We start from the raw sequence: 14,444 nt of genomic DNA, 5'->3' as shown, positions 1-14,444 counted from the left end.
CCGTTCAGTCTCAATGGCGGGGTGCGGGCCGGCCCGGCGGCGAGTGCGGCGGGCAGCAGGGCTCTTGGACAGGTTGAGAGATAAAAAAATAATAATTCCCATGCAGTCTCAATGGCGGGGTGCGGGCCGGGGAATAGGCCTCTTGGCCGGGGTGAATAGTGTTGGAACACGGCCCGCGGAAATAGTAGCGGCTGGAGGTACCGGGGGCGATGCCCGCCCCGGCCCGGCGGCCAAGTTAAAAAAATAAATAATCCCCGTTCAGTCTCAATGGCAGGGTGCGGGCCGGCCCGGCGGCGATTGCGGCGGGCAGCAGGCCTCTTGGACAGGTTGAGAGATAAAAAAATAATAATTCCCATGCAGTCTCAATGGCGGGGTGCGGGCCGGGGAATAGGCCTCTTGGCCGGGGTGAATATGTTGGAACGCGGCGCGCGTAAATAGAAGCGGCTGGAGGTACCGGGGGCGAAGCCCGCCCCGGCCCGGAGGCCGAGTTAAAAAAAATAATAATCCCCGTTCAGTCTCAATGGCGGGGTGCGGGCCGGCCCGGCGGCGAGTGCGGCGGGCAGCAGGCCTCTTGGACAGGTTGAGAGATAAAAAAATAATAATTCCCGTGCAGTCTCAATGGCGGGGTGCGGGCCGGGGAATAGGCCTCTTGGCCGGGGTGAATAGTGTTGGAACACGGCCCGCGGAAATAGTAGCGGCTGGAGGTACCGGGGGCGATGCCCGCCCCGGCCCGGCGGCCAAGTTAAAAAAATAAATAATCCCCGTTCAGTCTCAATGGCAGGGTGCGGGCCGGCCCGGCGGCGATTGCGGCGGGCAGCAGGCCTCTTGGACAGGTTGAGAGATAAAAAAATAATAATTCCCGTGCAGTCTCAATGGCGGGGTGCGGGCCGGGGAATAGGCCTCTTGGCCGGGGTGAATAGTGTTGGAACACGGCCCGCGGAAATAGTAGCGGCTGGAGGTACCGGGGGCGATGCCCGCCCCGGCCCGGCGGCCAAGTTAAAAAAATAAATAATCCCCGTTCAGTCTCAATGGCAGGGTGCGGGCCGGCCCGGCGGCGATTGCGGCGGGCAGCAGGCCTCTTGGACAGGTTGAGAGATAAAAAAATAATAATTCCCATGCAGTCTCAATGGCGGGGTGCGGGCCGGGGAATAGGCCTCTTGGCCGGGGTGAATAGTGTTGGAACACGGCCCGCGGAAATAGTAGCGGCTGGAGGTACCGGGGGCGATGCCCGCCCCGGCCCGGCGGCCAAGTTAAAAAAATAAATAATCCCCGTTCAGTCTCAATGGCAGGGTGCGGGCCGGCCCGGCGGCGAGTGCGGCGGGCAGCAGGCCTCTTGGACAGGTTGAGAGATAAAAAAATAATAATTCCCGTTCAGTCTCAATGGCAGGGTGCGGGCCGGCCCGGCGGCGATTGCGGCGGGCAGCAGGCCTCTTGGACAGGTTGAGAGATAAAAAAATAATAATTCCCATGCAGTCTCAATGGAGGGGTGCGGGCCGGGGAATAGGCCTCTTGGCCGGGGTGAATATGTTGGAACGCGGCGCGCGTAAATAGAAGCGGCTGGAGGTACCGGGGGCGAAGCCCGCCCCGGCCCGGAGGCCGAGTTAAAAAAAAAAATAATCCCCGTTCAGTCTCAATGGCGGGGTGCGGGCCGGCCCGGCGGCGAGTGCGGCGGGCAGCAGGCCTCTAGGACAGGTTGAGAGATAAAAAAATAATAATTCCCGTGCAGTCTCAATGGCGGGGTGCGGGCCGGGGAATAGGCCTCTTGGCCGGGGTGAATAGTGTTGGAACACGGCCAGCGGAAATAGTAGCGGCTGGAGGTACCGGGGGCGATGCCCGCCCCGGCCCGGCGGCCAAGTTAAAAAAATAAATAATCCCCGTTCAGTCTCAATGGCAGGGTGCGGGCCGGCCCGGCGGCGATTGCGGCGGGCAGCAGGCCTCTTGGACAGGTTGAGAGATAAAAAAATAATAATTCCCGTGCAGTCTCAATGGCGGGGTGCGGGCCGGGGAATAGGCCTCTTGGCCGGGGTGAATAGTGTTGGAACACGGCCCGCGGAAATAGTAGCGGCTGGAGGTACCGGGGGCGATGCCCGCCCCGGCCCGGCGGCCAAGTTAAAAAAATAAATAATCCCCGTTCAGTCTCAATGGCAGGGTGCGGGCCGGCCCGGCGGCGAGTGCGGCGGGCAGCAGGCCTCTTGGACAGGTTGAGAGATAAAAAAATAATAATTCCCGTTCAGTCTCAATGGCAGGGTGCGGGCCGGCCCGGCGGCGATTGCGGCGGGCAGCAGGCCTCTTGGACAGGTTGAGAGATAAAAAAATAATAATTCCCATGCAGTCTCAATGGCGGGGTGCGGGCCGGGGAATAGGCCTCTTGGCCGGGGTGAATATGTTGGAACGCGGCGCGCGTAAATAGAAGCGGCTGGAGGTACCGGGGGCGAAGCCCGCCCCGGCCGGACGCCGAGTTAAAAAAAATAATAATCCCCGTTCAGTCTCAATGGCGGGGTGCGGGCCGGCCCGGCGGCGAGTGCGGCGGGCAGCAGGCCTCTTGGACAGGTTGAGAGATAAAAAAATAATAATTCCCGTGCAGTCTCAATGGCGGGGTGCGGGCCGGGGAATAGGCCTCTTGGCCGGGGTGAATAGTGTTGGAACACGGCCCGCGGAAATAGAAGCGGCTGGAGGTACCGGGGGCGATGCCCGCCCCGGCCCGGCGGCCAAGTTAAAAAAATAAATAATCCCCGTTCAGTCTCAATGGCAGGGTGCGGGCCGGCCCGGCGGCGATTGCGGCGGGCAGCAGGCCTCTTGGACAGGTTGAGAGATAAAAAAATAATAATTCCCATGCAGTCTCAATGGCGGGGTGCGGGCCGGGGAATAGGCCTCTTGGCCGGGGTGAATAGTGTTGGAACACGGCCCGCGGAAATAGTAGCGGCTGGAGGTACCGGGGGCGATGCCCGCCCCGGCCCGGCGGCCAAGTTAAAAAAATAAATAATCCCCGTTCAGTCTCAATGGCAGGGTGCGGGCCGGCCCGGCGGCGATTGCGGCGGGCAGCAGGCCTCTTGGACAGGTTGAGAGATAAAAAAATAATAATTCCCATGCAGTCTCAATGGCGGGGTGCGGGCCGGGGAATAGGCCTCTTGGCCGGGGTGAATATGTTGGAACGCGGCGCGCGTAAATAGAAGCGGCTGGAGGTACCGGGGGCGAAGCCCGCCCCGGCCCGGAGGCCGAGTTAAAAAAAATAATAATCCCCGTTCAGTCTCAATGGCGGGGTGCGGGCCGGCCCGGCGGCGAGTGCGGCGGGCAGCAGGCCTCTTGGACAGGTTGAGAGATAAAAAAATAATAATTCCCGTGCAGTCTCAATGGCGGGGTGCGGGCCGGGGAATAGGCCTCTTGGCCGGGGTGAATAGTGTTGGAACACGGCCCGCGGAAATAGTAGCGGCTGGAGGTACCGGGGGCGATGCCCGCCCCGGCCCGGCGGCCAAGTTAAAAAAATAAATAATCCCCGTTCAGTCTCAATGGCAGGGTGCGGGCCGGCCCGGCGGCGATTGCGGCGGGCAGCAGGCCTCTTGGACAGGTTGAGAGATAAAAAAATAATAATTCCCGTGCAGTCTCAATGGCGGGGTGCGGGCCGGGGAATAGGCCTCTTGGCCGGGGTGAATAGTGTTGGAACACGGCCCGCGGAAATAGTAGCGGCTGGAGGTACCGGGGGCGATGCCCGCCCCGGCCCGGCGGCCAAGTTAAAAAAATAAATAATCCCCGTTCAGTCTCAATGGCAGGGTGCGGGCCGGCCCGGCGGCGATTGCGGCGGGCAGCAGGCCTCTTGGACAGGTTGAGAGATAAAAAAATAATAATTCCCATGCAGTCTCAATGGCGGGGTGCGGGCCGGGGAATAGGCCTCTTGGCCGGGGTGAATAGTGTTGGAACACGGCCCGCGGAAATAGTAGCGGCTGGAGGTACCGGGGGCGATGCCCGCCCCGGCCCGGCGGCCAAGTTAAAAAAATAAATAATCCCCGTTCAGTCTCAATGGCAGGGTGCGGGCCGGCCCGGCGGCGAGTGCGGCGGGCAGCAGGCCTCTTGGACAGGTTGAGAGATAAAAAAATAATAATTCCCGTTCAGTCTCAATGGCAGGGTGCGGGCCGGCCCGGCGGCGATTGCGGCGGGCAGCAGGCCTCTTGGACAGGTTGAGAGATAAAAAAATAATAATTCCCATGCAGTCTCAATGGAGGGGTGCGGGCCGGGGAATAGGCCTCTTGGCCGGGGTGAATATGTTGGAACGCGGCGCGCGTAAATAGAAGCGGCTGGAGGTACCGGGGGCGAAGCCCGCCCCGGCCCGGAGGCCGAGTTAAAAAAAAAAATAATCCCCGTTCAGTCTCAATGGCGGGGTGCGGGCCGGCCCGGCGGCGAGTGCGGCGGGCAGCAGGCCTCTTGGACAGGTTGAGAGATAAAAAAATAATAATTCCCGTGCAGTCTCAATGGCGGGGTGCGGGCCGGGGAATAGGCCTCTTGGCCGGGGTGAATAGTGTTGGAACACGGCCAGCGGAAATAGTAGCGGCTGGAGGTACCGGGGGCGATGCCCGCCCCGGCCCGGCGGCCAAGTTAAAAAAATAAATAATCCCCGTTCAGTCTCAATGGCAGGGTGCGGGCCGGCCCGGCGGCGATTGCGGCGGGCCGCAGGCCTCTTGGACAGGTTGAGAGATAAAAAAATAATAATTCCCGTGCAGTCTCAATGGCGGGGTGCGGGCCGGGGAATAGGCCTCTTGGCCGGGGTGAATAGTGTTGGAACACGGCCCGCGGAAATAGTAGCGGCTGGAGGTACCGGGGGCGATGCCCGCCCCGGCCCGGCGGCCAAGTTAAAAAAATAAATAATCCCCGTTCAGTCTCAATGGCAGGGTGCGGGCCGGCCCGGCGGCGAGTGCGGCGGGCAGCAGGCCTCTTGGACAGGTTGAGAGATAAAAAAATAATAATTCCCGTTCAGTCTCAATGGCAGGGTGCGGGCCGGCCCGGCGGCGATTGCGGCGGGCAGCAGGCCTCTTGGACAGGTTGAGAGATAAAAAAATAATAATTCCCATGCAGTCTCAATGGCGGGGTGCGGGCCGGGGAATAGGCCTCTTGGCCGGGGTGAATATGTTGGAACGCGGCGCGCGTAAATAGAAGCGGCTGGAGGTACCGGGGGCGAAGCCCGCCCCGGCCGGACGCCGAGTTAAAAAAAATAATAATCCCCGTTCAGTCTCAATGGCGGGGTGCGGGCCGGCCCGGCGGCGAGTGCGGCGGGCAGCAGGCCTCTTGGACAGGTTGAGAGATAAAAAAATAATAATTCCCGTGCAGTCTCAATGGCGGGGTGCGGGCCGGGGAATAGGCCTCTTGGCCGGGGTGAATAGTGTTGGAACACGGCCCGCGGAAATAGAAGCGGCTGGAGGTACCGGGGGCGATGCCCGCCCCGGCCCGGCGGCCAAGTTAAAAAAATAAATAATCCCCGTTCAGTCTCAATGGCAGGGTGCGGGCCGGCCCGGCGGCGATTGCGGCGGGCAGCAGGCCTCTTGGACAGGTTGAGAGATAAAAAAATAATAATTCCCATGCAGTCTCAATGGCGGGGTGCGGGCCGGGGAATAGGCCTCTTGGCCGGGGTGAATAGTGTTGGAACACGGCCCGCGGAAATAGTAGCGGCTGGAGGTACCGGGGGCGATGCCCGCCCCGGGCCGGCGGCCAAGTTAAAAAAATAAATAATCCCCATTCAGTCTCAATGGCAGGGTGCGGGCCGGCCCGGCGGCGATTGCGGCGGGCACCCGGCCTCTTGGACAGGTTGAGAGATATAAAAATAATAATTCCCGTGCAGTCTCAATGGCGGGGTGCGGGCCGGCCCGGCGGACGAGTGTGGCCGGGGAAGAGGCCTCTTGGCCGGGGTGAATATGTTGGAACGCGGCGCGCGTAAATAGAAGCGGCTGGAGGTACCGGGGGCGAAGCCCGCCCCGGCCCGGAGGCCGAGTTAAAAAAAAAAATAATCCCCGTTCAGTCTCAATGGCGGGGTGCGAGTGCGGCGGGCAGCAGGCCTCTTGGACAGGTTGAGAGATAAAAAAATAATAATTCCCGTTCAGTCTCTATGGCAGGGTGCGGGCCGGCCCGGCGGCGATTGCGGCGGGCAGCAGGCCTCTTGGACAGGTTGAGAGATAAAAAAATAATAATTCCCATGCAGTCTCAATGGCGGGGTGCGGGCCGGGGAATAGGCCTCTTGGCCGGGGTGAATATGTTGGAACGCGGCGCGCGTAAATAGAAGCGGCTGGAGGTACCGGGGGCGATGCCCGCCCCGGGCCGGCGGCCAAGTTAAAAAAATAAATAATCCCCGTTCAGTGTCAATGGCGGGGTGCGGGCCGGCCCGGCGGCGAGTGCGGCGGGCAGCAGGCCTCTTGGACAGGTTGAGAGATAAAAAAATAATAATTCCCGTGCAGTCTCAATGGCGGGGTGCGGGCCGGGGAATAGGCCTCTTGGCCGGGGTGAATAGTGTTGGAACACGGCCCGCGGAAATAGTAGCGGCTGGAGGTACCGGGGGCGATGCCCGCCCCGGCCCGGCGGCCAAGTTAAAAAAATAAATAATCCCCGTTCAGTCTCAATGGCAGGGTGCGGGCCGGCCCGGCGGCGATTGCGGCGGGCAGCAGGCCTCTTGGACAGGTTGAGAGATAAAAAAATAATAATTCCCATGCAGTCTCAATGGTGGGGTGCGGGCCGGGGAATAGGCCTCTTGGCCGGGGTGAATAGTGTTGGAACACGGCCCGCGGAAATAGTAGCGGCTGGAGGTACCGGGGGCGATGCCCGCCCCGGGCCGGCGGCCAAGTTAAAAAAATAAATAATCCCCGTTCAGTCTCAATGGCAGGGTGCGGGCCGGCCCGGCGGCGAGTGCGGCGGGCAGCAGGCCTCTTGGACAGGTTGAGAGATAAAAAAATAATAATTCCCGTTCAGTCTCAATGGCAGGGTGCGGGCCGGCCCGGCGGCGATTGCGGCGGGCAGCAGGCCTCTTGGACAGGTTGAGAGATAAAAAAATAATAATTCCCATGCAGTCTCAATGGCGGGGTGCGGGCCGGGGAATAGGCCTCTTGGCCGGGGTGAATATGTTGGAACGCGGCGCGCGTAAATAGAAGCGGCTGGAGGTACCGGGGGCGAAGCCCGCCCCGGCCCGGACGCCGAGTTAAAAAAAATAATAACCCCCGTTCAGTCTCAATGGCGGGGTGCGGGCCGGCCCGGCGGCGAGTGCGGCGGGCAGCAGGCCTCTTGGACAGGTTGAGAGATAAAAAAATAATAATTCCCGTGCAGTCTCAATGGCGGGGTGCGGGCCGGGGAATAGGCCTCTTGGCCGGGGTGAATAGTGTTGGAACACGGCCCGCGGAAATAGTAGCGGCTGGAGGTACCGGGGGCGATGCCCGCCCCGGCCCGGCGGCCAAGTTAAAAAAATAAATAATCCCCGTTCAGTCTCAATGGCAGGGTGCGGGCCGGCCCGGCGGCGATTGCGGCGGGCAGCAGGCCTCTTGGACAGGTTGAGAGATAAAAAAATAATAATTCCCATGCAGTCTCAATGGCGGGGTGCGGGCCGGGGAATAGGCCTCTTGGCCGGGGTGAATAGTGTTGGAACACGGCCCGCGGAAATAGTAGCGGCTGGAGGTACCGGGGGCGATGCCCGCCCCGGCCCGGCGGCCAAGTTAAAAAAATAAATAATCCCGTTCAGTCTCAATGGCAGGGTGCGGGCCGGCCCGGCGGCGATTGCGGCGGGCAGCAGGCCTCTTGGACAGGTTGAGAGATATAAAAATAATAATTCCCGTGCAGTCTCAATGGCGGGGTGCGGGCCGGCCCGGCGGACGAGTGTGGCCGGGGAAGAGGCCTCTTGGCCGGGGTGAATATGTTGGAACGCGGCGCGTGTAAATAGAAGCGGCTGGAGGTACCGGGGGCGAAGCCCGCCCCGGCCCGGAGGCCGAGTTAAAAAAAATAATAATCCCCGTTCAGTCTCAATGGCGGGGTGCGGGCCGGCCCGGCGGCGAGTGCGGCGGGCAGCAGGCCTCTTGGACAGGTTGAGAGATAAAAAAATAATAATTCCCATGCAGTCTCAATGGCGGGGTGCGGGCCGGGGAATAGGCCTCTTGGCCGGGGTGAATAGTGTTGGAACACGGCCCGCGGAAATAGTAGCGGCTGGAGGTACCGGGGGGCGATGCCCGCCCCGGCCCGGCGGCCAAGTTAAAAAAATAAATAATCCCCGTTCAGTCTCAATGGCAGGGTGCGGGCCGGCCCGGCGGCGAGTGCGGCGGGCAGCAGGCCTCTTGGACAGGTTGAGAGATAAAAAAATAATAATTCCCGTTCAGTCTCAATGGCAGGGTGCGGGCCGGCCCGGCGGCGATTGCGGCGGGCAGCAGGCCTCTTGGACAGGTTGAGAGATAAAAAAATAATAATTCCCATGCAGTCTCAATGGCGGGGTGCGGGCCGGGGAATAGGCCTCTTGGCCGGGGTGAATATGTTGGAACGCGGCGCGCGTAAATAGAAGCGGCTGGAGGTACCGGGGGCGAAGCCCGCCCCGGCCCGGACGCCGAGTTAAAAAAAATAATAATCCCCGTTCAGTCTCAATGGCGGGGTGCGGGCCGGCCCGGCGGCGAGTGCGGCGGGCAGCAGGCCTCTTGGACAGGTTGAGAGATAAAAAAATAATAATTCCCGTGCAGTCTCAATGGCGGGGTGCGGGCCGGGGAATAGGCCTCTTGGCCGGGGTGAATAGTGTTGGAACACGGCCCGCGGAAATAGTAGCGGCTGGAGGTACCGGGGGCGATGCCCGCCCCGGCCCGGCGGCCAAGTTAAAAAAATAAATAATCCCCGTTCAGTCTCAATGGCAGGGTGCGGGCCGGCCCGGCGGCGATTGCGGCGGGCAGCAGGCCTCTTGGACAGGTTGAGAGATAAAAAAATAATAATTCCCATGCAGTCTCAATGGCGGGGTGCGGGCCGGGGAATAGGCCTCTTGGCCGGGGTGAATAGTGTTGGAACACGGCCCGCGGAAATAGTAGCGGCTGGAGGTACCGGGGGCGATGCCCGCCCCGGCCCGGCGGCCAAGTTAAAAAAATAAATAATCCCGTTCAGTCTCAATGGCAGGGTGCGGGCCGGCCCGGCGGCGATTGCGGCGGGCAGCAGGCCTCTTGGACAGGTTGAGAGATATAAAAATAATAATTCCCGTGCAGTCTCAATGGCGGGGTGCGGGCCGGCCCGGCGGACGAGTGTGGCCGGGGAAGAGGCCTCTTGGCCGGGGTGAATATGTTGGAACGCGGCGCGTGTAAATAGAAGCGGCTGGAGGTACCGGGGGCGAAGCCCGCCCCGGCCCGGAGGCCGAGTTAAAAAAAATAATAATCCCCGTTCAGTCTCAATGGCGGGGTGCGGGCCGGCCCGGCGGCGAGTGCGGCGGGCAGCAGGCCTCTTGGACAGATTGAGAGATAAAAAAATAATAATTCCCATGCAGTCTCAATGGCGGGGTGCGGGCCGGGGAATAGGCCTCTTGGCCGGGGTGAATAGTGTTGGAACACGGCCCGCGGAAATAGTAGCGGCTGGAGGTACCGGGGGCGATGCCCGCCCCGGCCCGGCGGCCAAGTTAAAAAAATAAATAATCCCCGTTCAGTCTCAATGGCAGGGTGCGGGCCGGCCCGGCGGCGAGTGCGGCGGGCAGCAGGCCTCTTGGACAGGTTGAGAGATAAAAAAATAATAATTCCCGTTCAGTCTCAATGGCAGGGTGCGGGCCGGCCCGGCGGCGATTGCGGCGGGCAGCAGGCCTCTTGGACAGGTTGAGAGATAAAAAAATAATAATTCCCATGCAGTCTCAATGGCGGGGTGCGGGCCGGGGAATAGGCCTCTTGGCCGGGGTGAATATGTTGGAACGCGGCGCGCGTAAATAGAAGCGGCTGGAGGTACCGGGGGCGAAGCCCGCCCCGGCCCGGTAATCCCCGTTCAGTCTCAATGGCGGGGTGCGGGCCGGCCCGGCGGCGAGTGCGGCGGGCAGCAGGCCTCTTGGACAGGTTGAGAGATAAAAAAATAATAATTCCCGTGCAGTCTCAATGGCGGGGTGCGGGCCGGGGAATAGGCCTCTTGGCCGGGGTGAATAGTGTTGGAACACGGCCCGCGGAAATAGTAGCGGCTGGAGGTACCGGGGGCGATGCCCGCCCCGGCCCGGCGGCCAAGTTAAAAAAATAAATAATCCCCGTTCAGTCTCAATGGCAGGGTGCGGGCCGGCCCGGCGGCGATTGCGGCGGGCAGCAGGCCTCTTGGACAGGTTGAGAGATAAAAAAATAATAATTCCCGTGCAGTCTCAATGGCGGGGTGCGGGCCGGGGAATAGGCCTCTTGGCCGGGGTGAATAGTGTTGGAACACGGCCCGCGGAAATAGTAGCGGCTGGAGGTACCGGGGGCGATGCCCGCCCCGGCCCGGCGGCCAAGTTAAAAAAATAAATAATCCCCGTTCAGTCTCAATGGCAGGGTGCGGGCCGGCCCGGCGGCGATTGCGGCGGGCAGCAGGCCTCTTGGACAGGTTGAGAGATAAAAAAATAATAATTCCCATGCAGTCTCAATGGCGGGGTGCGGGCCGGGGAATAGGCCTCTTGGCCGGGGTGAATAGTGTTGGAACACGGCCCGCGGAAATAGTAGCGGCTGGAGGTACCGGGGGCGATGCCCGCCCCGGCCCGGCGGCCAAGTTAAAAAAATAAATAATCCCCGTACAGTCTCAATGGCAGGGTGCGGGCCGGCCCGGCGGCGAGTGCGGCGGGCAGCAGGCCTCTTGGACAGGTTGAGAGATAAAAAAATAATAATTCCCGTTCAGTCTCAATGGCAGGGTGCGGGCCGGCCCGGCGGCGATTGCGGCGGGCAGCAGGCCTCTTGGACAGGTTGAGAGATAAAAAAATAATAATTCCCATGCAGTCTCAATGGAGGGGTGCGGGCCGGGGAATAGGCCTCTTGGCCGGGGTGAATATGTTGGAACGCGGCGCGCGTAAATAGAAGCGGCTGGAGGTACCGGGGGCGAAGCCCGCCCCGGCCCGGAGGCCGAGTTAAAAAAAAAAAAAATCCCCGTTCAGTCTCAATGGCGGGGTGCGGGCCGGCCCGGCGGCGAGTGCGGCGGGCAGCAGGCCTCTTGGACAGGTTGGGAGATAAAAAAATAATAATTCCCGTGCAGTCTCAATGGCGGGGTGCGGGCCGGGGAATAGGCCTCTTGGCCGGGGTGAATAGTGTTGGAACACGGCCCGCGGAAATAGTAGCGGCTAGAGGTACCGGGGGCGATGCCCGCCCCGGCCCGGCGGCCAAGTTAAAAAAATAAATAATCCCCGTTCAGTCTCAATGGCAGGGTGCGGGCCGGCCCGGCGGCGATTGCGGCGGGCAGCAGGCCTCTTGGACAGGTTGAGAGATAAAAAAATAATAATTCCCGTGCAGTCTCAATGGCGGGGTGCGGGCCGGGGAATAGGCCTCTTGGCCGGGGTGAATAGTGTTGGAACACGGCCCGCGGAAATAGTAGCGGCTGGAGGTACCGGGGGCGATGCCCGCCCCGGGCCGGCGGCCAAGTTAAAAAAATAAATAATCCCCGTTCAGTCTCAATGGCAGGGTGCGGGCCGGCCCGGCGGCGAGTGCGGCGGGCAGCAGGCCTCTTGGACAGGTTGAGAGATAAAAAAATAATAATTCCCGTTCAGTCTCAATGGCAGGGTGCGGGCCGGCCCGGCGGCGATTGCGGCGGGCAGCAGGCCTCTTGGACAGGTTGAGAGATAAAAAAATAATAATTCCCATTCAGTCTCAATGGCGGGGTGCGGGCCGGGGAATAGGCCTCTTGGCCGGGGTGAATATGTTGGAACGCGGCGCGCGTAAATAGAAGCGGCTGGAGGTACCGGGGGCGAAGCCCGCCCCGGCCCGGAGGCCGAGTTAAAAAAAATAATAATCCCCGTTCAGTCTCAATGGCGGGGTGCGGGGCCGGCCCGGCGGCGAGTGCGGCGGGCAGCAGGCCTCTTGGACAGGTTGAGAGATAAAAAAATAATAATTCCCGTGCAGTCTCAATGGCGGGGTGCGGGCCGGGGAATAGGCCTCTTGGCCGGGGTGAATAGTGTTGGAACACGGCCCGCGGAAATAGTAGCGGCTGGAGGTACCGGGGGCGATGCCCGCCCCGGCCCGGCGGCCAAGTTAAAAAAATAAATAATCCCCGTTCAGTCTCAATGGCAGGGTGCGGGCCGGCCCGGCGGCGATTGCGGCGGGCAGCAGGCCTCTTGGACAGGTTGAGAGATAAAAAAATAATAATTCCCGTGCAGTCTCAATGGCGGGGTGCGGGCCGGGGAATAGGCCTCTTGGCCGGGGTGAATAGTGTTGGAACACGGCCCGCGGAAATAGTAGCGGCTGGAGGTACCGGGGGCGATGCCCGCCCCGGGCCGGCGGCCAAGTTAAAAAAATAAATAATCCCCGTTCAGTCTCAATGGCAGGGTGCGGGCCGGCCCGGCGGCGAGTGCGGCGGGCAGCAGGCCTCTTGGACAGGTTGAGAGATAAAAAAATAATAATTCCCGTTCAGTCTCAATGGCAGGGTGCGGGCCGGCCCGGCGGCGATTGCGGCGGGCAGCAGGCCTCTTGGACAGGTTGAGAGATAAAAAAATAATAATTCCCATGCAGTCTCAATGGCGGGGTGCGGGCCGGGGAATAGGCCTCTTGGCCGGGGTGAATATGTTGGAACGCGGCGCGCGTAAATAGAAGCGGCTGGAGGTACCGGGGGCGAAGCCCGCCCCGGCCCGGACGCCGAGTTAAAAAAAATAATAATCCCCGTTCAGTCTCAATGGCGGGGTGCGGGCCGGCCCGGCGGCGAGTGCGGCGGGCAGCAGGCCTCTTGGACAGGTTGAGAGATAAAAAAATAATAATTCCCGTTCAGTCTCAATGGCAGGGTGCGGGCCGGCCCGGCGGCGATTGCGGCGGGCAGCAGGCCTCTTGGACAGGTTGAGAGATAAAAAAATAATAATTCCCATGCAGTCTCAATGGCGGGGTGCGGGCCGGGGAATAGGCCTCTTGGCCGGGGTGAATAGTGTTGGAACACGGCCCGCGGAAATAGTAGCGGCTGGAGGTACCGGGGGCGATGCCCGCCCCGGCCCGGCGGCCAAGTTAAAAAAATAAATAATCCCCGTTCAGTCTCAATGGCAGGGTGCGGGCCGGCCCGGCGGCGAGTGCGGCGGGCAGCAGGGCTCTTGGACAGGTTGAGAGATAAAAAAATAATAATTCCCATGCAGTCTCAATGGCGGGGTGCGGGCCGGGGAATAGGCCTCTTGGCCGGGGTGAATAGTGTTGGAACACGGCCCGCGGAAATAGTAGCGGCTGGAGGTACCGGGGGCGATGCCCGCCCCGGCCCGGCGGCCAAGTTAAAAAAATAAATAATCCCCGTTCAGTCTCAATGGCAGGGTGCGGGCCGGCCCGGCGGCGATTGCGGCGGGCAGCAGGCCTCTTGGACAGGTTGAGAGATAAAAAAATAATAATTCCCATGCAGTCTCAATGGCGGGGTGCGGGCCGGGGAATAGGCCTCTTGGCCGGGGTGAATATGTTGGAACGCGGCGCGCGTAAATAGAAGCGGCTGGAGGTACCGGGGGCGAAGCCCGCCCCGGCCCGGAGGCCGAGTTAAAAAAAATAATAATCCCCGTTCAGTCTCAATGGCGGGGTGCGGGCCGGCCCGGCGGCGAGTGCGGCGGGCAGCAGGCCTCTTGGACAGGTTGAGAGATAAAAAAATAATAATTCCCGTGCAGTCTCAATGGCGGGGTGCGGGCCGGGGAATAGGCCTCTTGGCCGGGGTGAATAGTGTTGGAACACGGCCCGCGGAAATAGTAGCGGCTGGAGGTACCGGGGGCGATGCCCGCCCCGGCCCGGCGGCCAAGTTAAAAAAATAAATAATCCCCGTTCAGTCTCAATGGCAGGGTGCGGGCCGGCCCGGCGGCGATTGCGGCGGGCAGCAGGCCTCTTGGACAGGTTGAGAGATAAAAAAATAATAATTCCCGTGCAGTCTCAATGGCGGGGTGCGGGCCGGGGAATAGGCCTCTTGGCCGGGGTGAATAGTGTTGGAACACGGCCCGCGGAAATAGTAGCGGCTGGAGGTACCGGGGGCGATGCCCGCCCCGGCCCGGCGGCCAAGTTAAAAAAATAAATAATCCCCGTTCAGTCTCAATGGCAGGGTGCGGGCCGGCCCGGCGGCGATTGCGGCGGGCAGCAGGCCTCTTGGACAGGTTGAGAGATAAAAAAATAATAATTCCCATGCAGTCTCAATGGCGGGGTGCGGGCCGGGGAATAGGCCTCTTGGCCGGGGTGAATAGTGTTGGAACACGGCCCGCGGAAATAGTAGCGGCTGGAGGTACCGGGGGCGATGCCCGCCCCGGCCCGGCGGCCAAGTTAAAAAAATAAATAATCCCCGTTCAGTCTCAATGGCAGGGTGCGGGCCGGCCCGGCGGCGAGTGCGGC

This window comes from Hippocampus zosterae, chromosome 15 (genome assembly GCF_025434085.1).
Source record: "Hippocampus zosterae strain Florida chromosome 15, ASM2543408v3, whole genome shotgun sequence".
In the NCBI taxonomy this organism is placed as follows: Eukaryota; Metazoa; Chordata; class Actinopteri; order Syngnathiformes; family Syngnathidae; genus Hippocampus; species Hippocampus zosterae.
The sequence above is the reverse complement of the archived record's forward strand: the minus strand, read 5'-3'. Positions refer to the sequence as shown.